This window comes from Mastomys coucha, unplaced genomic scaffold (genome assembly GCF_008632895.1).
Source record: "Mastomys coucha isolate ucsf_1 unplaced genomic scaffold, UCSF_Mcou_1 pScaffold21, whole genome shotgun sequence".
Lineage (NCBI taxonomy): Eukaryota > Metazoa > Chordata > Mammalia > Rodentia > Muridae > Mastomys > Mastomys coucha.
This window is the reverse complement of record NW_022196904.1, coordinates 53,206,014-53,227,813: the sequence shown is the minus strand read 5'-3', so window position 1 is coordinate 53,227,813 and position 21,800 is coordinate 53,206,014. Positions and strand designations below refer to the sequence as shown.

The following is a 21,800-nucleotide window of genomic DNA, read 5'->3' as shown; positions in this document are numbered from 1 at the left end:
TCTCTGAAGTTCTGTGGACTGCATGTTCCTGCATGCTGCACTGAGATTCACAAAGCCCTGGGTGAAAGCAGGAAGCAAAGCACTAAGACACTGGAAAAGTCTTCAATGAAGCCTTTGAGGATAAATGTAGATGTTTAGATCCTCCTGAACAGGCATCTGCCCACCCATGTACTGCAGGCCTCTTGGGGCTCTGACTCCTGATGAGTTGTAGAGACTGTTTGGATATGGGTATGCTATTACATTTGCATTGTTCACCTGTGGACTCTTGTGGTTTTCTTCATTTTCCATTGGACCAAATGATTAGAAGAAGGTGAAGATAACCTAAGTCAGCCATGTCTAAAATAGTTTCTTCATTGGAACTGTCAGAGGACTATCATGACTCAGCAGAGGCACATCTATGGGACATATGAAGCTTTGGAGCTGTGTCCCAAAGATGACCCTTTTCTTTAACCATAATTACTAGAATAATTTGGATTAAATTGTGTTTAGCCCAGCATGTGTGGAACCTGGGGGAATATTATTAATACCTTTTTTCTTATTTCCCCTTTTCCTTTAATTTTTTGGATACATGCCAACCCTGAATTTCTAATACTCTTTGAAAAACATTATCACCTTATTGAGCTAAGACAAGTTTTAATTTTATTTTTACTAGAATCAAACCTTTTTGTTTTAAAATTTGTATATACAAGAGTTTTGTAAACAATGCTTTATTTTCCAATTTGTGACCTTATTTTTCACATATAATCACTCCACAAGTTATATTACATTATATCTACATTATTTACTGGCTTTGAGAGATTATCAGTGTGATAAAATGTACATTTCTCAGAAATTTTCTGTAACTCCTAGACACTAAATGGCTGTCGTTGTGTTCTTTGGTATTCCAGATAGTTCTTGCCAACACCTACTCTCATGATCTGTATCTGCCATCATCATACACACACAGGGTCACACCATACACCTCTCCTCACCATCTTCACCCATATTTATTATCCATACCTACCCCCACAATCAATAACCCAATGACAATGCTCTAAAAGAGTGATTTGTTTCTTTATCCAGCTAGAAGGTTCTTCTCCTTCTGTCTATCCACATCAGTCTGGTGTTTTGTTTGTTCATTTGTTTGTCAAAACGGAGGTTGAACTCCAGTCTGGTTTCAGGCCCTGATTTCTATTCTCTTCTCATTTCCAAATCAAGGAAAAAATAATTGAATAATTTGCTTGTTGACTTCTTGTATATATAGCCTAAAGAGAACAGGGGGAATCCTTCTTGGCTTCAGCAGATTAAGCACAGTGTTACAACAGCCTTCTAGGTGATCCTGACTCAGACATTTTTTTCTCTTTCCATCCTCCTTTCTCTCTATGTTCTTTCTCTTTTGACTGGGTCTTAGAATATTGCCCAGACATCCCTGAACTTATGACTTGCCCATATTATGATGATGAGTTCAGGGAATATATAGGTGGGATATATTCCTAGTTGCTATTAACATGCATTATTTACACAAATTAATGGGACATGTAAAAGTTCCCTATTTTTTGCACGTTGACTAGTCATTCCAATTGTTCTCCTTGTATTCTTCCTTCCCATCCTTGTCATCAATCCCAGTACCTAATAAGTACTATTCTACATTTGAATCAACTTATTTTCATTTCTAATATGGAAAATAATATTTAATATTTGTCTTCCTATGTCAGGCTTATTGCACTTAACATAGTCTTCTAGTTCCATATCTTTTCTACAAAAAAAAAAAAGACACCAGATCTTGTGCATTCTGCCATAATAATGTCTGTAAGTTCAAATATGCATTAGTTCTGTAGTCTCAGGAAGACACTGTTTTTTTTTTTATTTATTATTAGATATTTTCTTTATTTACATTTTAAATGTTATCTCCTTTCCTGGTCCCCACTCTGGAACCCCCATATATCCCATATCCACTCCCCCTGCCTCTATGAATTTATTCCCCTACCCACCTACCCACTCCTGCCTCCCTGCCCTAGAATTCCTTTACACTGGGGCGTCCATTGAATCTTCACAGGTGTGCTGGCTGGTTTTGTGTGTCAACTTGACACAGGCACCCACACTTTGGTCTTCCTTCTTGAGCTTCCTGTGGTCTGTGAATTATATCTTGGGTATTCCGAGCTTTGGGGCTAATATCTATTTATCAGTGAGTGCCACCTGCTGTAGCCAGGTAGGAACCCCAGTGGTGCAATAGGTACATGAATCTAACCACAAATTTTTCCACTCCAAATTAATTCTATATACTAGACATTCAGGGACAGGGGGATGGAGCAGAGACTAAGGGCATTACCAATCAGTAACTGGCTCAACTTGGACCCATCCGATGGGCAAGCACCAATCCCTGACACTATTAATAACGCTCTGTTATTCCTACAGACAGGAGTCTAGCATGGCTGACCTCTGAGAGGCTCTACAGAGCAGCTGACTCAGGCAGATATAGACACCCACAGCCAAACCATGGATGGAGACTGTGGACTTTTATGGAAGAACAAGAGGAAGGATTATGGCCTCTAAGGTGATAGGAACTCAATAAGAAGGCCATCAGAGTCAACTAACCTAGACCTTTGTGACTCTCAAGGACTGAACCACAAACCAAAGAACATACACAGAATGGACCTAGGCTTCCCCTTCCATATGTAGCAGAAGTACAGCTCGGTCTTCATGTGGGTCCTGAAAAACTGAAGTGAGGTCTATCCCAAAAGCTAGCTTTGCTTGTATGAGGGATTTGGTCTTCTAGCGGGGTTGCCGTGTCTGATCTCAGTGAGAAAGGATGTACCTAGCCTCACAAAGACTTGATATGCCAGGGTACCCAAAGGGAAGAGGAATCGAAGATGGGGAAAAAGTTTGTGGGAAGGAGTGACTAGAAGGGGTGCAGTGAGTGGGATGTAAAGTGAATAAGTAATACATATATATTCTATACACACACATGTATATATACATATATATATAATGAAAATTATGTCATTAGGCATCATTTTTGCTATATCCGTTTAGAAAACTAATATTATTAAGTTTAATCCTAGGCATATGACTGATCTAGTCTCATGTTATTGGCCATATTAGCAGTATCAGATGTGGGTTCCATTGAAAGGAGTGACCCTTCAAATCTAGTAAGAACATGATTAGTTACTCCCATTTGTAACATTTGTGCTACTGTTGCACCAGTATGTCTGGCAGATATGTCACTGTTGTAGATAACAGCATTCATAGCTGGGAGACCCTGATGATTATTTTTCTTTTTTAGCACCATGCAGAGTGCATTTCAGTACCCATGAACACTAGTCAGTAGGGGTAAAAATGTTATAGTGAAGCTGTAGCCTAATTTGTCTTTGTTTGATGACATATGTAAGTGCAGTTTTCCACAACAGGACTTTACTGTCAGGTTGTGGAGAGTAACAAATACCTTGGGAATAGCCTTTGGTGTTTGGGAATTTCCATGGAGCCTCTTTGGCTAAGAGCAAAATAAAATGTCACTTATTCCCATCAATGGAGGTTTTACTTGGAGGCATAAGATGTCTAGCTGGAACATTCTCTCCCCTTTCATTTGGTGACTCCATTTGGACTCCTTTAATATATGCATGTATTTTATGAAGTTTTACAGAAAACTCATGTGCTTTTTCAAATGGCCTTTAGTGTTTGTTGTCCCTGCCAATATTCTCTCCTTTATTCATCCCCCTCCCTATTTAATCCTCTTATCCTAGTTTCTCCTTATTTTAGCTTTTCTTTCTTGTGAAATCTTCTCCTCACTGTTATTTCTTTACCAAGGAGGATTGCAACATACATACATACTAAAGTCTTTTTTTTATCAGATATTTTCTATATTTACATACCATATGATATCTGCTTCCCAGTTTCCCCTGTGAAAAAAAGAAAAAATAATAAAATAAAATTAAAAAAAAAAACAAAACAAAACAACAACAAAAAACTCCTGTTCCCTCCCCACTTCCACTGCTTCCTGGCCCTGGCATTCCCCTACACTGGGGCATAGAACCTTCACTGGGCCAAGGGGCTCTTTTCCCATTGATGACCAACTTGGCCATCCTCTGCTACATATGCTGTTGGAACAATTGGTCCCACCACGTGTACTCTTTGGTTGGTGGTTTAGTCCCTGGGAGCTCTGAGGGTACTAGTTAGTTCATATTGTTGTTCATCCTAAGGGGCTGCAAACCTTCAGGTCCTTTCTCTAGATCCTTCATTAGGGAGCCTGTACTCAGTCCAATGGATGGCTCATAGCCTCTACTTCTGTATTAGTCAGGTACTGTCAGATCCTCTCAGGAGAGAGCTATATCAGGCTCCTGTCAGCCAGCACTTGCTGGCATCCACAATAGTGTCTGGTTTTGATGGTTGAATATGGGAAGGATTCCCAGGTGGAACAGTCTCTGGATTGTCCTTCCTTCAGTCTCTGCTCCATAGTTAGTCTCTGCAACTCCTTCCATGAGTATTTTGTTCCTCCTTTTAAAAAGGATCTAAGTATCCATACTTTGGTCTTCCTTCTTCTTGAGTTTATTGTGGTGTGTGGATTGTACTTTGAGTATTCCGATCATCTGGGCTAATATCCACTTATCAGAGAGTGCATATCATGTGTGTTCTTTTGTGATTGGGTTACCTCACTCAGGATGATATTCTCCAGATCTATCCATTTCCCTAAGAATTTCATAAATTCATTGTTTTTAATAGTTGAGTAGTACTCCATTGTGTAAATGTACCACATTTTCTGTATCCATTCCTCTGTTGAGGGATATCTGGGTTGTTTCCAGTTTCTGGCTATTATAAATAAGGTTACTATGAACATAGTGGAGCATGTGTTCTCATTACATGTTGGAGCATCTTCTGGATATATGCCCAGGAGTGGTATAGCTGGATCCTCTGGTAGTACTATGTCAAATTTCATGAGGAACTGCCAAACTTATTTCCAGAGTCGTTGTACCAGCTTGCAGTTCCAACTGCAATGAAGGAGTGTTCCTCTTTCTCCACAACCTCTCCAGCATCTGCTGTCACCTGAGATTTTTATCCTAGCCCTTCTGCCTGGTGTGAGGTGGAATCTCAGGGTTGTTTTGATTTGCATTTCCCTGATGACTAAGGATGTTGAACATTTCTTTAGGTGCTTCTCAGACATTCTGTATTCTTCAGTTGAGAATTCCTTGTTTAGTTCTGTACCCCATTTTTAATAGGGTTACTTGGCTCTCTGGAGTCTAACTTCTTGAGTTCTTTGTGTATATTGGATCTTAGCCTTCTATCATATATAGGCTTGGTAAAGATCTTTTCCCAATTTGTTGGTTGCCGTTTTGTCCTATTGACAACCTCCTTTGCCTTACAGAAGCTTTGTAATTTCATGAGGTCCTATTTGTCAATTCTTGATCATAGAGCATAAGCTATTGGTGTTCTGTTCAGGAAGTTTTCCCCTGTGCCCATGTGCTAGAGGCTCTTCCCTATTTTCTTTTCTCTCCAGTGACTTTCTAAGGCAGGGACAGCCAGGGGACACAGGCCTCAGAAGTGACAGGGAAGCTGGGACAGGATCCTTTCTACCTGTCTACACCTAGGAAGGATGGTGGATCCATAGCCCTCTCTGCCACTTCCCTGCAAGCAGAGAGCTTGCCTCCAGGGGCTACACATACTAAAGTCTTAAAAGCTAACATCCACATTATGTAGAAGTTAAAACATATAATAAATATTTGTCTTTTTGGTTGTGGATTCCTGTTCTCAGGATTTTTCCCCCTACTTCCATCCATTTCTATACCATTTTTCTTTTTTTCTTTTCTTCTTTCTTTTTTTTTCCTTTGGTTTTTTGAGACAGACTTTCTCTGTGTAGCACTGGCTGTCCTGGAACTCACTCTGTAGACCAGGCTGGCCTCAAACTCAGAAATCTGCCTGCCTCTGCTTCCCAAGTGCTGGGATTAAAGGCATGCCCCACTACTGCCCAGCCAACTTCATTTTTCTTACAGCTAACTAATATCCCAATTTGTATATGTGCCACCTTGTCAGTATCCACTCATGAATTGATGGATATCTAGGCTGCTGTAGTGTTTATCTGTTTCTGTTTGCATGAATTGAATGCAATGAACAAGGATAAGCAAGTGACTCTGTAGTTCAATGTGGAGTCCTTTGCATATTTTACCAAGAACACAATCGCTGATTCATGTTTCCTGATGTACTGCCACACTAATTTCTATAGTGCTCTAAGTTTTGTACTCCTACCAGCAATGAATAAATGCTCCTCTTTCCCCACATACTCACAAGTCTGTTTCCATTTGGTTTTGACAATTTTGCTTGAAATAAGATGGAATCTCAAAGTAGTTTTATTTGAATTCCCCTGATGGCTAAGGATGTTTAATATTTCTTTAAGTATTTCTCAGCCATTTGTGTCTCCTCTTTTGAGAACCCTCTGCTTATTTCTGCACTACATTTTTAAATTGGGTTGTCGGATTTCTTGATGCTCAGAGTATTAAGTTCTTTATGGATTTTAGATAAACTATGATGTATATAGTTGGTAAGGCTGTTATAATTGTTGGGCTGCTGTTTTGCCTAAATAATACAAACCGTGCTGTCCTTTGCCACACTTTTGTGTTTCATGAAATCCCATTATTAGTTGTTGGTCTTAATGCCTATGCTATCAGTGTTCTCTTCAGAAAGCTCTTTCATGAGTCAATGGGTTCAAGTTTATCCCACACTTTCTTCTATCAATTTCAAGGTGTCTGGTCTTAAGGTGAGGTCACTGGTCTATTTGTAGTTGAGTTTTGTTCAAGGTAACAAGTATGAGACTTTTTTGTCAAAAATCAGATATCCATAGCTGTGAAGACTTATATCTGGGTCTTCAATTACATTCCATTGATCAAAAACATTTGTTTTTATGTTAATACCATTCCTTTTTACTACTGTAGCTCTATAGTATAATTTGAGGCCTGGGGTGGTTATAATACCAGTAGTTGTTGGCATTATTTCCTGAGTAACTGGACTTCTTTCCAGAAAGCTTTGTCTATGGTGATATTTTAAAGTGTTTTACCTGCTTTTTTCTCTAACAATTTTAGGTATTATATTAAGGTTGGTGATATTTTGGAGTAGGTTTTTATAGAGAATGAGATGTGAATCTAGTTCCATTCATGTAAATGTGGCTGTCCAAATTTCCCAGAACTGACTATTGAAGCTTCTACCTCACCCAGAAAGAGTTTTTAAGTATATTCACCTAAATCAGTATATTGTGCTTGTGTGATTTATACCTGGGTCCTGTATTCTACTGCACTGATTTACATGTCTGATTTATGGGAACCCTTTGCTATTCTACTCACTGTGATTTTGTAGTATAACTTAAAATCAAATACAGTAATCCTGTTAGTGTCATTCTTATGCTCAAGATTGCTTTGTGTATCTATGGTCTTTACTATTTCCATATGAAACTTAAAGGTATTTTTTCAATATCTATGAAGAATGAAATTAGGATTTTTTTATGGCAGATTGTGGCTGACTTTCTATATTGTTTTTGATGGTATAACTATTTTCACAATATTAGTTCTCCAGTCTCAGAGCATGGGAGGTTATATCATAATCTAATTTCTTGTTAAATTTTATTCTTCAATGTTTTATTTTTTATTTCAGAGGTCTTTCTGTTCCTTAGTTGGGTATACTTTGTGGGACAGGTTTTGAATTATTCCTAATTTATTTCACAATGTGTTTGATATTGATTTATAAGAAGCTATTAATTTTTATGCTATCACTTTTCTGAAAATGTTTATTGGAGTTTCTGGTAGAGTCTTCAATACCTCATAGAGAAAACATCATACTCAAGGGTAATTTAACTTTTATTTCCTACTTGTATCCCTTTTATCAATATAATATTTGTATAGTGTTTTATAAGTCTTAAAAACTATATTAAATAAGAAGAAAGTAGATACCCATATCTTGACTCTTATTATAATGAAAAGTCTTTATGTTTTCCTCCATTTAGTATAACACTGATTATAAGTTTGTCATATACAGTGTTGTTTATATTTCTAGTTTCTTCAGAACATTTATTCTAAAAGGTTGTTAAATTTTATCAGAAGCTTTTTCTATATCCCTTCAGATGATCATGTAATTTCTTTTCTTAAGTTTTTTTAATGTGGTAATTTACATGAACAGTTTTGCATGTAAAACCAATTAACTTCTCTTGGAATGAAGCCAACTTGTTTTTTACGTTATTGAATTCAGTTTGGAAGTAAATACTATCAGAATGCAAAGAATTCATAAACAGTTATTTTCAAGAATTCCAACTATAAAAGGTGATAGAAAAATAGGACTAAATTTTGATATCAGTAATTTTGAACTATAATCTTATTACTCTAATTTTAATTACTAAGAAGCAAAAAGAGAATTGACATATAAATGCTAATTTTGATTTTTAGGGAGTATATTCCAAGAAAATAGAACAATGTTTATAAAGATTTACTAGTGGCAACCTCCACAGTCAGTCCCACAATACCTAGAGGAGGCTCCATTCCCAGGCACTCTAACCTACCGAGGATCCCAGGAGCTTGATCACACCAAGATCTCAGAGGCAGCTTGACTCATAGAGACTCTAACACATCCAGGATCTCAGGATCACAGGATCCAGAAATCACAGGATCACTGAGACAGCTGGACTCTGAGGAGTTCTGACACAAACAGGATCACAGGAAGGACAGGCTCCAGTCAGATACAGCAAGGTCAGGTAGGACTAGAAATAATCAGTTAGCAGGAGGCAAGCATAAGAACATAAGCAACAGAAACAAAGGTTACTTGCATCATCAGAACACAATTCCTCACCATAGCTAGTCCTAAATACACCATCACACCAGAAAAGCAAGATTTGGATCAAAAATAACTTCTCATGACTATGATGGAGGATTTTAAGAAGGACATAAATAACTCCCTTAAAGAAATATAGGAGAACACAGGTAAACAGGTACAAGCCTTTAAAGAGAAAACACAAAAATCCCTTAAAGAATTACAGGAAAACACAACCAAACAGGTAAAGGAAATGAATAAAACAATCCAAGATCTAAAAATGGAATTAGAAACAATAAAGAAATCACAAAGGGAGACAACCCTGGAGTTAGAAAACCTTGGAAAGAAATCAGAAGTCATAGGTGCAAGCATCACCAACAGAATGCAAGAGATAGAAGAGAGAATCTCAGGGGCAGAAAATACCATAGAAAACATTGACACAACAGTCAAAGAAAATACAAAATGCAAAAAGCTCCTAACCTAAAACATCCAGGAAATCCAGGATACAATGAAAATACCAAACCTAAGGATAATAGGTATAGAAGAGACTGAAGATTTCAAACTTAAAAGCCAGTAAATATCTTCAACAAAATTATAAAAGAAAACTTCTCTAACCTAAAAAAAGAGATGTCCATGAACATGCAAGAAACCTACAGAACTTCAAATAGACTGGACCAGAAAAGAAATTCCTCCTGTCACATAATAATCAAATCATCAAATGAACAAAACAAAGAAAGAATATCAAAAGCAGTAGGGGAAAAGATCAAGTAACATATGAAGGCAGACCTATAAGAATTACACCAGACTTCTCACCAGAGACTATGAAAGCTAGAAGATCCTGAGCAGATGTCATACAGACCCTAAGAGAACACAAATGCCAGCCCAGGTTACTATACCCAGCAAAACTCTCAATTACCATAGATAGAGAAAATAAGATATTACATGACAAAAACAAATTTATACAATATCTTTCTACAAATCCAGCCCTACAAAGAATAATAGATGGAAAACAGCAACACAATGAGGAAAACTACACCCTAGAAAAAGCAGGAAAGTAAGTAATCTTTTTCAATAAACCAAAAACAAGATAGCCACATAAATATAATTCCAACTCTAACAATAAAAAGAACAGGAAGTAACAATCACTTTACCTTAATATCTCTTAACATCAATGGACTCATATCCCCAATAAAGACATAGACTAACAGACTGGATACATAAATAGGACCCAGTATTTTGCTGCATACAGGAAACACACCTCAGTAACAAAGACAGATACTACCCCAGAGTAAAAGGCTGGAAAACAATTTTCCAAGCAAATGGTCCCAAGAAACAAGCTGGAGTAGCTATTCTAATATAAAATAAAATTGACTTTCAACCAAAAGTTATTAAAAAGGATAAGGATGGACATTTCATACTGGTCAAAAGAAAAATCTACTAAGATGAACTCTCAATTCTGAACTACTGTTCTCCTAAGGCAAGGGTACCCACATTCATAAAAGAAACTTTAATAAGCTCAAAGCACACATTGCACCCCACACAATAATAGTGGGAGACTTCAATGTCCCAATCTCAGCAATGGACAGATCATTGAAACAGAATCTAAACAGAGACACAGTAAAACTAACAAAAGTTGTGAACCAAATGGATCTAATAGATATTTATAGAACATTTTACCCTAAAGCAAAAAATAATATACATTCTTCTTAGAAACTCATGGTAACTTCTCCAAAATTGACCATATAATTGATCATAAAACAGGCCTCAACAGAAGATTGAAATTATCCTATGCACCCTATCAGACCATCATGGACTAAGGGTGGTCTTAAATTCCAACAAAAACAAAGGAAAACACACATAGAAATGGAAGCTGAACAATGTTCTACTCAATGATAACTTGGTCAAGGAAGAAAATTAATGACTTTTTAGAATTTAATGAAAATGAGGACACATCATACCAAAACTTATGGGACACAATGAAAGCAATGGGAAGAGGAAATCTTATAGCTCTAAGTGCCTCCAAAAAGAAATTTGAGAGAACTTATACTAGCAGCTTTATAGCACACCTGAAAGCTCTAGAACACAAAGAAGCAAATATACTCAAGAGGCAAAATGGCAAGAAATAAATTCAAGGCTGAAATGAACTGAGTAGAAACAAAAAGAGTTATACAAAGAATCAACAAAATCAGGAGCTTGTTCTTTGAGAAAATCAACAAGATAGATAAACCCTTAGCAAGACTAAGCAGAGGGCACAGACAAAGTATCCAAATTAATAAAATCAGAAATGAAAAGGGAGACATAACAACAGGAAACCATGGAAATTCAAAAAAAGAAATCATCAGATCCTACTACAAAAGCCTATACTCAACAAAACTGGAAAATCTGGATGAAATGGACAGTTTTCTAGACACATATCAGGTGCCAAAATTAAACAGGATCAGATAAACCATCTAAACTGTCCCATAACCCCTAAAGAAATAGAAGCAGTCATTAATAGTTGCCCAACCAAAAAAAGCCCAGGACCCGATGGATTTAGTGGAGAATTCTATCAGACCTTTAAAGAAGGGTTAATACCAATACTCTTAAAACTATTCCACAAAAATAGAAACAGAAGGAACACTACCCAATTTGTTCTCTGAAGCCACAATTTCACTTCTATGTAAACCACAGAAAGACCAAACAAAGAAAGAGAACTTCAGAGTAATTTCCCTTATGAACAATAATGCAAAAATACTCCATAAAATTCTTGCCAACCAAATCCAAGAACACATCAAAATGATCATTCACCATGATAAAGTAGGCTTCATCCCAGGGAGCACTATTGTTCAATATAAGGAAATCCATCAATGGAATGTGCTATATAAAAAAACTCAAAGAAAAACTACATGATCATTTCATTAGGTGCTGAAAAAGCATTTGACAAAATTCAGCATTCCTTCAGGTTAAAAGTCTTGGAAAGATCAGGAATCCAAGGTCCTTACCTAAATATAATAAAAGCAATATACAGCACACCAGTAGCCAACATCAAACTAAATGGAGAGAAACTTGAAACAATCTCACTATAATCAGGGACTAGACAAGTCTGTCAACTTTCTCCATATCTATTCAATATATTACTTGAAGTTTTTGCTAGGGCAATAAGATAACAAAAGGAGATCAAAGGTATACAAATTGGAAAAGAAGAAGTTAAAATATCACTATTTGCAGATGATATGATAGCACACTTAAGTGACCCCAAATTTCCACCAGAGAACTCCTAAATCTGTTAAACAACTTCAGCAAAGTGTCTGCATATAAAATTAACTCAAACAAATCAGTACCCTCCTCTACTCAAAGGATAAACAAGCTGAGAAAGAAATTAGGGAAACAACATCCTTCACAATAGTCACAAATAATATAAAGTACCTTGGTGTGACTCTAACTAAGCATATGAAAGATCTGTATGACAAGAACTTCAAGTTTCTGAAGAAAGAAATCAAAGATTTCAGAAGATGTAAAGATCTCCCATGCTCATGTATTGGCAGGAATAATATAGTAAAAATGGCCATCTTGCCAAAAGCAATCTACAGATCCAATACAATCCCCATTAAAATTCAAACTCAGTTCTTCAGAGTTGAAAAGAGCAAATTCATCTGGAATAACACAAAATCTAGGATAGCAAAAACTATTCTCAACAACAAAAGAACCTCTGGTGGAATCACCATCCAGGACCTTAAGCTGTACTACAGAGCATTTGTGATAAAAACTGGATAGTATTGGTACAGTGACAGGCAGGTAGATCAATGGATTACAATTGAAGACCCAGAAATGAACCCACACAATTATGGTCCCTTGAGCTTTGACAAAGGAGCTAAAACCATCCATTGGAAAAAAGACAGCATTTTCGGGTTTGTTTGTTTGTTTGTTTGTTTGTTTTGTCGAGAAAGGGTTTCTTTGTATAGCTCGGGCTGTCCTGGAACTCACTCTGTAGACCAGGCTGGCCTCGAATTTAGAAATCCGCCTGCTTCTGCCTCCCAAGTGCTAGGATTAAAGGCATGCGCCACCACCGTCAGCATTTTCAACAAATGGTGCTGGCTCAACTGGTGGTTATCATGTAGAAGAATGCAAATCGATCCATTCCTATCTCCTTGTACAAAGCTCAAGTCCAAGTGGATCAAGGACCTCCACATAAAAACAGATACACTCAAACTAATAGAAAAAAAGTGGGGAAGAGCCTTGAGCACATAGGCACAGGGGAAAATTTCCTGAACAGAACACCAATAGCTTCTGCTCTAAGATCTAGAATTGGCAAATGGGACCTCATAAAATTGCAAAGCTTCTGTAAGGCAAAGGACACTGTCAATAGGACAAAATGGCAACCAACAGATTGGGCAAAGATCTTTACCAATCCTAAATGCAATAGAAGGCTAATATCCTACATATACAAAGAACTCAAGAGGTTAGACTCCAGAGAACCAAATAACTCTATTAAAAATGAGGTACAGAGCCAAGCAAATAATTCTCAACTGAGGAATACCAAATGGCTGAGAAGCACCTAAAGGAATGTTCAATATCCTTAGTCATCAGGGAATTACAAATCAAAGCAACCCTGAGAATCCACCTCACACCAGTTAGAATGGCTAAGATCAAATCTCAGATGACAGCAGATGCTGGCTAAGATGTGGAGAAAGAGGAACACTCCTTCACTGCTGGTGGGATTGCAAGCTGGCACAACCACTCTGGAAATCAGTTTGGCAGTTCCTCAGGAAACCAGACATAGTACTACCTGAGGAAGCAGCTATACCACTCCTGGGCATATACCCAGAAGATGCTCTAAAATGTAATGAGGACACATGGTCCACTATGTTTATAGCAGCCTTATTTATAATAGCCAGAAGCTGGAAAGAAACCAGATGTCCTTCAACAGAGGAATGGATACAGAAAATGTGGTACATTTACACAATGGATTACTACTCAGCTATTAAAATTGATGAATTCATGAAATTTTTAGGCAAATTGATAGAAGTAGAATATATCATCCTGAGTGAGGTATCTCAATCACAAAAGAACACACATGGTATACAGTCATTGATAAGTGGCTATTAGCCCAAAAGCTCAGAATACCCAAGATACAATTGACAGACCACATGAAGCTCAAGAAGAAAGACCAAAGTGTGGGTGCTTCAGTTCTTCTTAGAAGGAGAACAAAATACTTACAATAGCAAATATGAAGATAAAGTGCAGAGCATATACTTAAGGAAAGGCAATCCAGAGACTATTCCACCTGGGGATTCATCCCATAGACAATTACCAAACTCAGACCCTATTGAGGATGCCAAAAAGTGCACACTGACATGAGCCAGATATGGCTGTCTCCTGAGAGGCCCTACCAGAGACTTACAAATACAAAGATAGATGTTAGCAGCCAACCATTGGATTGAGGACAGGGTCCCCAATAGAGAACTTAGAGAAGGGACTGAAGGAGTTGAAGGGTTTTGCAACCCCATGGGAAAAACAACAAAATCAACCAACCAGACCCCCCAGAGCTCCCCAGACTAAGCCATCAACAAAGGAGTAAAAATGGCTCCAGCTGCATTTGCTGCAGAGGATGGTCTTGTCAGGCATCAATGGAAGGAGAGATCTTTGGTCTATTGAAGGCTCAATAGATGCCCCTGTGTAGGGGAATTGAAGGTGGGGAGGTGGGAGTCGGTGGGTTTATGGGTGGAAGAGCACCCTCATAGAAGCACGAGGAGGGAGGATAGGAAAGGTGTGTTCTGTAAGTGAGGGAGACTGGAAAAAAGGATAACATTTGAAATGTAAATAAAGACAACACACAATCTAAAAAAAAAAACCGATTTACTAGCATACACATGTTCATTAATTTACAGTAGCTTAAGTATAGTAACAACTTGTATCCACCAACTGATAAATGTATAAAAAGTACAGTATAGCTGCATATAGAATTCACATAAAATGTGATAATTAACAACAAGAAAACCACAAATGCCAAGCAGTTGATATAATAGATATGCAGTTGAGTATTTTATGGTCTGTCAAGTATGCCAAGAACAGAGACAAATGCTACACCGTCTTGTACACAGCATCTAAAGCAAATTAACCTTGAGGAAACAGTAAAAAAATGATGACTAGGAATTGGTGGGAGTGGAGAACATAAAAAGATCCTTGTCAAATGGCACAGAGTTTCAATTATATGGTCACTAAATTCTGAGCAATTAATGCACAGCATTGTAACAATATAAGTAATAAGGTATCATATATTTCATATTGCTCACCAAGAAGTTCTCGATTATTGTTTTTTTTACCAAACACAGTTAGCTTCTAGGAAGATTAGTTTGATTGTGGTGATCATTTTTCACCTCAAATATGTATGTCCAAATATTATCATAAATATATAGAATGCACACAATCTTCATCAAGCATATACCAATAAAAATGGAGAAATAAGCTTGAGAGACTGGAGAGGAGACATTGAACCACATTGCTTTCATAGCTTTAAATTAACTTTTTAACATAAGATCAAATTGTATAATTTGGAACAAACAGACCCTGTTGATTGATCATTAGTGAAGCTTGGCTGCTTGCAGCTCATCAGACTTATTTCTCTGTCAGTAAGACATCCTCCTGCTTTCTGTAGCCCATCCCCTTGTACATACACATGCATACACACATACCACTGGCAATGGAGTTGTTGGAAAATTCTTTTGAAAATGGTGAAATTAAATATCAAAAATTTTAATACACAGTTTACAGCTCTACTATTTAATTCTTTTTTTTTTTTTTTTAGCTATTCTTGGGATTCTAAAAACAATACTTTATTGAAAAGTGTATTTTTAAATTAGTGTATTGCATAGTTAGTAGTAGAACCAGACTCATTTTTCTCTCACAGTTAATTTTTTCATTAAAATTAACTCTAAAACAACTCAAAGAATGCAAAGCCAGACTGATTAAATAGACCAAGCTTAAATCCAACTCTGAGAAATACCACTTTTCTTTTTACATGCAGATTTCACAACACGAACTTCCCATTGGTTTCAGAGAAAAGTGTTTTAATATCATTACTTTTAACACGGGCTTTGAACATTCATATTATTTGATGAGACAATTTGCTGAACACGTTTAAATACATACAAAAACTGTTTCAACAGCAAAATTATTTTTGTTATAATGATGGAAGTACATCAAAATATGTTGATATTGGCTGATACTTTACAAGCAAACACTACTAAACTCTGTTTATACTGTAGGCTGTGGCAATAAATAATATTGTCAGTTTTATCAACTGGCCACAAAAAGCCTAGCATTCATTTAATTGATATAAATTGTTTTATTTGGCTTAGTTTCAACATATGGTGGCCATTTAACCTTAAACATATGCAAAGAAAAAGTATGAAACTGAATTAAGAAGATTTGTTCTGCTTAACTACAAGTACATGATACATGCACATTACTTCCTAACATAAAGACAGATATTTTAATAGGAAAACTAACATTTCAAAAATTATGAATGTATAAATCATGAAGAAAACATTACATCTAAATTTGTACTCATTTTCTAGCTGCAGTACTAGCTCAATATAAATCCTGACAGTAAAAACAGCATGACAGAGAGCTAGTCACTGAGCAGTACTCCACAGTTAAGGAAGGATTTCTACTGGTCCAAGGCATCTAGTACCTCATGACTTTACTTTACTCAATGAAAGTGCCAGCAGACAGGCTTCATCTATGGTGAGAACAGAACTAAAACATGAATCTGCAACATTTTCTTCCTTGGTTTGGTTTAAAGATCCTACCCATTGGTGTAACTTACTGTTACCTAATGTCAAATGTTTCTGCAACTGTTTTGCCACGTGTTGTATGCAATATAATTCATGTGGTAAGAGCGATTTTTGTTTGTTTTATTTTTGTTTTGTCAGTGTTAGAAAAGGGGCACACACTCTTACAACCCAAGTAGCCAACACTCAGTGTTAAAACACCCAATTTATATCAGACTTATATATTTCACAAATCCCTTTATATACAAATGACAGCCCTTCTTTAGATATGCCTTGACATTCTATCTTTATAACACATGTGAATTTGACAGCTATGAAGAAATAAAAGTGTAATGGTAAAAGCACCATTGTTGCATGCTTAATTTGACCCAGATGACTTTTTAAGAAGCTAATAGCTTTTATTGTCAGATTTTGTGAGCCAACACACACCACTTTCACATAGCAGTCCATAAGGGATAAGGTAAATTTGATTTTTCTCTGTGAGCAGACTTATTGGTCCCAGTCTTTATAACTTTTTCATATAAAAATAAAAGTTCAAATCCACATTCTTTTAACTCTGGTCATAAATGCTGACTTATTACTGCTACTGTGTTCAGCACATCATTATGAACTTGGGAAGAAATAATGCGTAAGTTTGACTAAAGCCTCAGCATTTCATGTCAAGGTCTTTTAGAGGTTTGCTGAAGTGTTACACTATGTAGTTTGGGAATGCTTTTTTTAAAGTGCTTTTCATTTTTCCTTGCACTGCCTTTGAATAGATGGTATAATATTTTCAGATTATACAGAAGCAAGACAGAAAATTGGATAACTTGCTTTTGGCCACATACACTGTAAACATTAGATGTCAATTTAAGGTCCACAAGACTAAGATGATTAATGTCCATGTAATCACATTATAAAACTAAGAACTTTATTGACCAACTTTCAACTGTTCACAAACTTGACTTTCCTTATCTCCATAACTGAAAGAAAAAACTTTACCATGTGTGATTTACTTGTATCATTATTAGCCATGTTTATTGATACATATATCTATTTCCTACCTTTATATTACAGTGTCTTGAATTTTGATGTTATGTTGTTCCAATCCTAATGTGCCTAAGCATGGACTTAAAATAATATGAAGCAATTTATAAGATATATAGAATTTCATATGGACAAAACTGGCTGTCAGACTCCTCAAATGAAGGAAACATTTTATGTTTATTGTCAGATGCAAAATACAAGGGTTGGATGCTTTAGATAAATGTTATTTATACTTTCTCTTTCAAGAAGGTCATGTTCCTGTTTTGTGTCAGAATTCCCGTTTGAATATTAGTCTTCCTTACTGATCATTTGAGAGACTTCCTTCGTCTCTGTAATCAGCTTGGGGTGTGGTATGATTTCTCTTTGGGGTCAAAGAAAGGTAGTAAAAGAATATTCTCTCATGTTACTCTATCACAGCTCACAACATCTTCACCTAAAATCATGGCTTATTCCAGAAATAAGGAAGGTAGAAAATATATTATCCCTCATTGTTATTCTACTGCAGCTCACAATATCTTCCTAGAGAATGAAAGTTTACTCCAGAAGATATATATCCTACTTGCCACTTTGAATCTTTTCTGCAGTGACTTGTATTCATAATGATAAATGAAGATCCTTTATGAAAGACCATGATGCTCAGAAATTTCATCTCATCACACTCATATTTATTTTAACAGCAGCTGAGTATAGTTGAGTCACACAATTTTAACTAGGAAGTTGCTGTGCATAAGAAATTAAGACTATAATAAACTACTCTTTCATTTATTTGGACATGCTTTGGTTAAATATACTGAAGACAATATGAAGTGAGAACCTCATGAAACTGTCAGAAAATTGGGGATAGAGACAGAAAAAGATGATATTACAATGACAAGTGCTTCTACTAAACCTAGTTCTATGATGCATGTTCACTTTGAAGGTAGAGGATACAGGATAGCACACTTATAAATCCAGGGATTTTTAAAGACCTTGGGATATTGTAGACTAGATGGCTATTCTAAATAACAAAAACAGATGGTTCTAAAACGTTTCATAAGGATTGAAGTAATGGGAGACTAGAAGAGACAAGAGCTGTTAGAATCTTTGAAAAGTGTCTAAGTAAGAAGTTATTTTAACTTAAACCAGCAAGTGCAATGGAGGAGTGAAATGGTTCATAATTTCCTAATGTATAGTAGTATGAGAAAGTTACAAGACTACTTTTATAAATGTTCCAGAACTAGGCATTTTCATTGATGCTGGTAACAGTATTGGATCAGCATTAGCAGAAAACCCCTTGAATTCAGGTAAGTATTGCTACAAAATGGGTATAAGATGTGAAGAGAGATGGGGGAATGCCTTCAGTAAGTTTCTTCTTGAGCCTCAAAGCCTTTTATGGAATGACCCAGATACTGATAGCATCAACATTAGGAGAGCTCTTTCTTTAACCGGCTTCATTCCTCTCAAGATCATAACCAAGTTGAAGCCAATTTAGCCACTCTGGGATTTCAAGAAAATATCTAATATGTACTATATGAAATTAGAGAATCTATGCTTCTAAAGAATTATAATTTTGAGAGTATGGATCTGTGCTATCTGACCTGTTAGTAACCAAACTTCAGCAACAGAAATAAACTCAGGCTATCATTCTATATATCCAGTACTCAAGAAACCCATCAAGCCCATGATCTCCATAATAACTACAGCAACTAAAGAAAGTATGATGGGTAAAAAGACCCCTGGCCGTCCCATGAAGCATTGTGTATTCTCTTATTTTGTAAACTATAGAAGACAGAAATGATTCCTCACCTTAAGTAAATACATCAGGATTTCTTGGAGGTATCATTGGTAGAACATCCTAAGCAGAAAGAAATGCATTTTCAGTATATAATGATTTTATTATCAATTTATTATCAATTTATAATACTATCTTTTCAGCACATTCATGCTAAGGAACAATTATGTCTCTTCAGTATTAGATCAAGTAAATTTAAAGAAAGTGGCAATGGTTTTCATTTTCAAAAATATATTCATATTATAATCTCTAGGGACTTTGCAATATGAAGGACCAAGAGAAGTGCTATGGATTTTATAGGAGAATCAGGAGGGCACAGTGTACTGCTTTGATGAAGGTGGCTATTTTGTAGCAAATGAGACCCTGTCCTGCTGATACTGGTTTGGTGATAAAATCATTTATTCAACAAACAGTTGTTAAACATTTCATGAGTATCATTGAGGGTCCTGTAGATAGTGAATAATTAATTCATACAATGAAATTCAAACAGGAAATAAACATGAATAGAAGAAATCTTATCTTGTGAGGTTTCCATATTACATAGTGAACAAAGTTGAGGGGATATTTAGAAAACATTTGTAAGAATCCATGTGAAAAATGATAAGGTTTAAATTAAATATTTAGTAAAGAGAAACAAAACAGAAGTCAAGTGCTTTATGCCAGAAAAAAGAGAAAGATGCCATAAAGATATTTTAACAGTTGGTGAAACTTTACCCACCCCAGTTCACAAATGTAAAAGAATTTTTTTCTGTGGACTTTTGTTCCAAAGGATAACCCTAGGATACTCTGATCAAGCTGGGCTATCTGGTGAAATTTCCCCATGTTTAACTATCAGGTGACCCAGAGGCCACTTAGACTCTGGTTTAATCAGTTCTCTGTTCTGTACTCTTTCCTATACATGCTGAATTTGCAGATATACAGAATACAAAATCACGAAGACTTAATGTAAATTTTCAAAGGAAATGCTGGGAGGCTACACCGGTTAGCAGGGTCAGAGACCTCAACAAGGCTAAGTGGAAATCCATGAAAATGAAGATAGAAAAGTCAGGAATGTGAAATGGTTGCTGAGGCACTCCATAGACAGCACATCTGCAGCAAAACTAGAGAGAAGCCTCATAGAGCACATCAGAAAGATTACAGAAAGCTGTGAATGTACCCTGTGCTGTTTCATCTTAAACATTTGTGGCTTTCCTTGTGTTGTCTAGAAGGCTTTATAACTGAGCTTATATTTGCAGTTTTGAATAATACTAGAACAGCCAAGGCTTTGTGGACTCTTAGAACGTGATTAAATGTGTTTTACAGTGTGAGAAAGAAATATAAATTAAATTTAAAGTGGTCATTGGTAAGAAAACAATATACTTTAGAATATATGGCTCCATCCATTTGCCTGCAAATTTTATGGAATCACTGCTTTTAATAGCCGAGTAGTACTCTACTGTGTAAATGTATATTTTCTGTATCCATTCCTCTGCTGAGGGACATCTAGGTTCTTTTCAGCTTTTGGCTATTATAAAAAAGGCTGCTATAAACATAGTGGAGCATGTGTCCTTGTTATATTTTGGAGCATCTTTTGGGTATATGGACAGGAGTGGTACAGCTGGGTCCTCAGCTATGTCCACTTTTCTGAGGACTCGTCAGACTGATTTCCAGAGTGGTTATAACAGCTTAAAATTCTACCAGCAGTGGATAAGTATTCCTCTTTCTACAAATCCTCACCAGCATCTGCTGTCACCTGAGTTTTTGATCGTATCCATTCTGACTGGTGAAAGGTGGAATCTCAGGGTTGTTTTGATTTGCATTTCCCTGATGACTAAGGATGTTGAACATTTCTTAAGTTCTTCTTGGCCATTCCAGATTCCTTAGTTGAGAATTCTTTGTTTAGCTCTGTACCCCTCCCCCGCTTTTTTTTTTTTTTTTTTTTTTTTTTTTTTGGTTTTTCTAGACAGGTTTCTCTGTATAGCCCTGGCTGTCCTGGAACTCACTCTGTAGACCAGGCTGGCCTCGAACTCAGAAATCTGCCTGCCTCTGCCTCCCAAGTGCTGGAATTAAAGGCGTGCATCACCACTGCCCTGCTTCTGTACCTCATTTTTAATAGGGTTATTTGGTTTTGTGGAGTCTAACTTCTTGAGTTCTTTGTATATATTGGATATTAGGCCTCTATTGGATGTAGGATTTGTAAAGATCTTTTCTCAATCTGTTGGTTGACATCTTGTCCTATTGATAGTGTCCTTTTTTAACCCAAAATTGCTCCTGTCTAAAGGAAATACAGCAACAAAGAGTGGAGCAGAGAGAGACTGAAGTACATCCAGATACTACCCCATCTGGACATTCATACCATATGCAGACACCAAACCCAGACACTATTGCTAATGCCAAGAAGTGCTTGTTGACAGGAGCCTGATACAGCTGTCTCCTGAGAGGCTCTGCCAGAGCCTGATTAATACAGATGTGGATGGATGCTCACAGCCAACCATTGG

The 21,800-nt window shown here is 36.6% G+C and overlaps 1 long non-coding RNA gene across 1 annotated transcript in view; it reads right to left on the bottom strand.

Annotated features, from left to right (window-relative positions):
• LOC116100554 overlaps positions 1 to 21,076 on the bottom strand; it is a 37,610-nt gene extending 16,534 nt beyond the window's left edge. Inside the window, exons 1-2 of the long non-coding RNA XR_004122628.1 lie at positions 21,040 to 21,076; positions 19,338 to 19,386 (exon numbers count right to left, since the gene is read on the bottom strand). This is a non-coding gene — a long non-coding RNA (uncharacterized LOC116100554). The remainder of the gene's footprint in view (positions 1 to 19,337; positions 19,387 to 21,039) is intronic.
• Between the last annotated feature and the right edge of the window lie 724 nt (positions 21,077 to 21,800).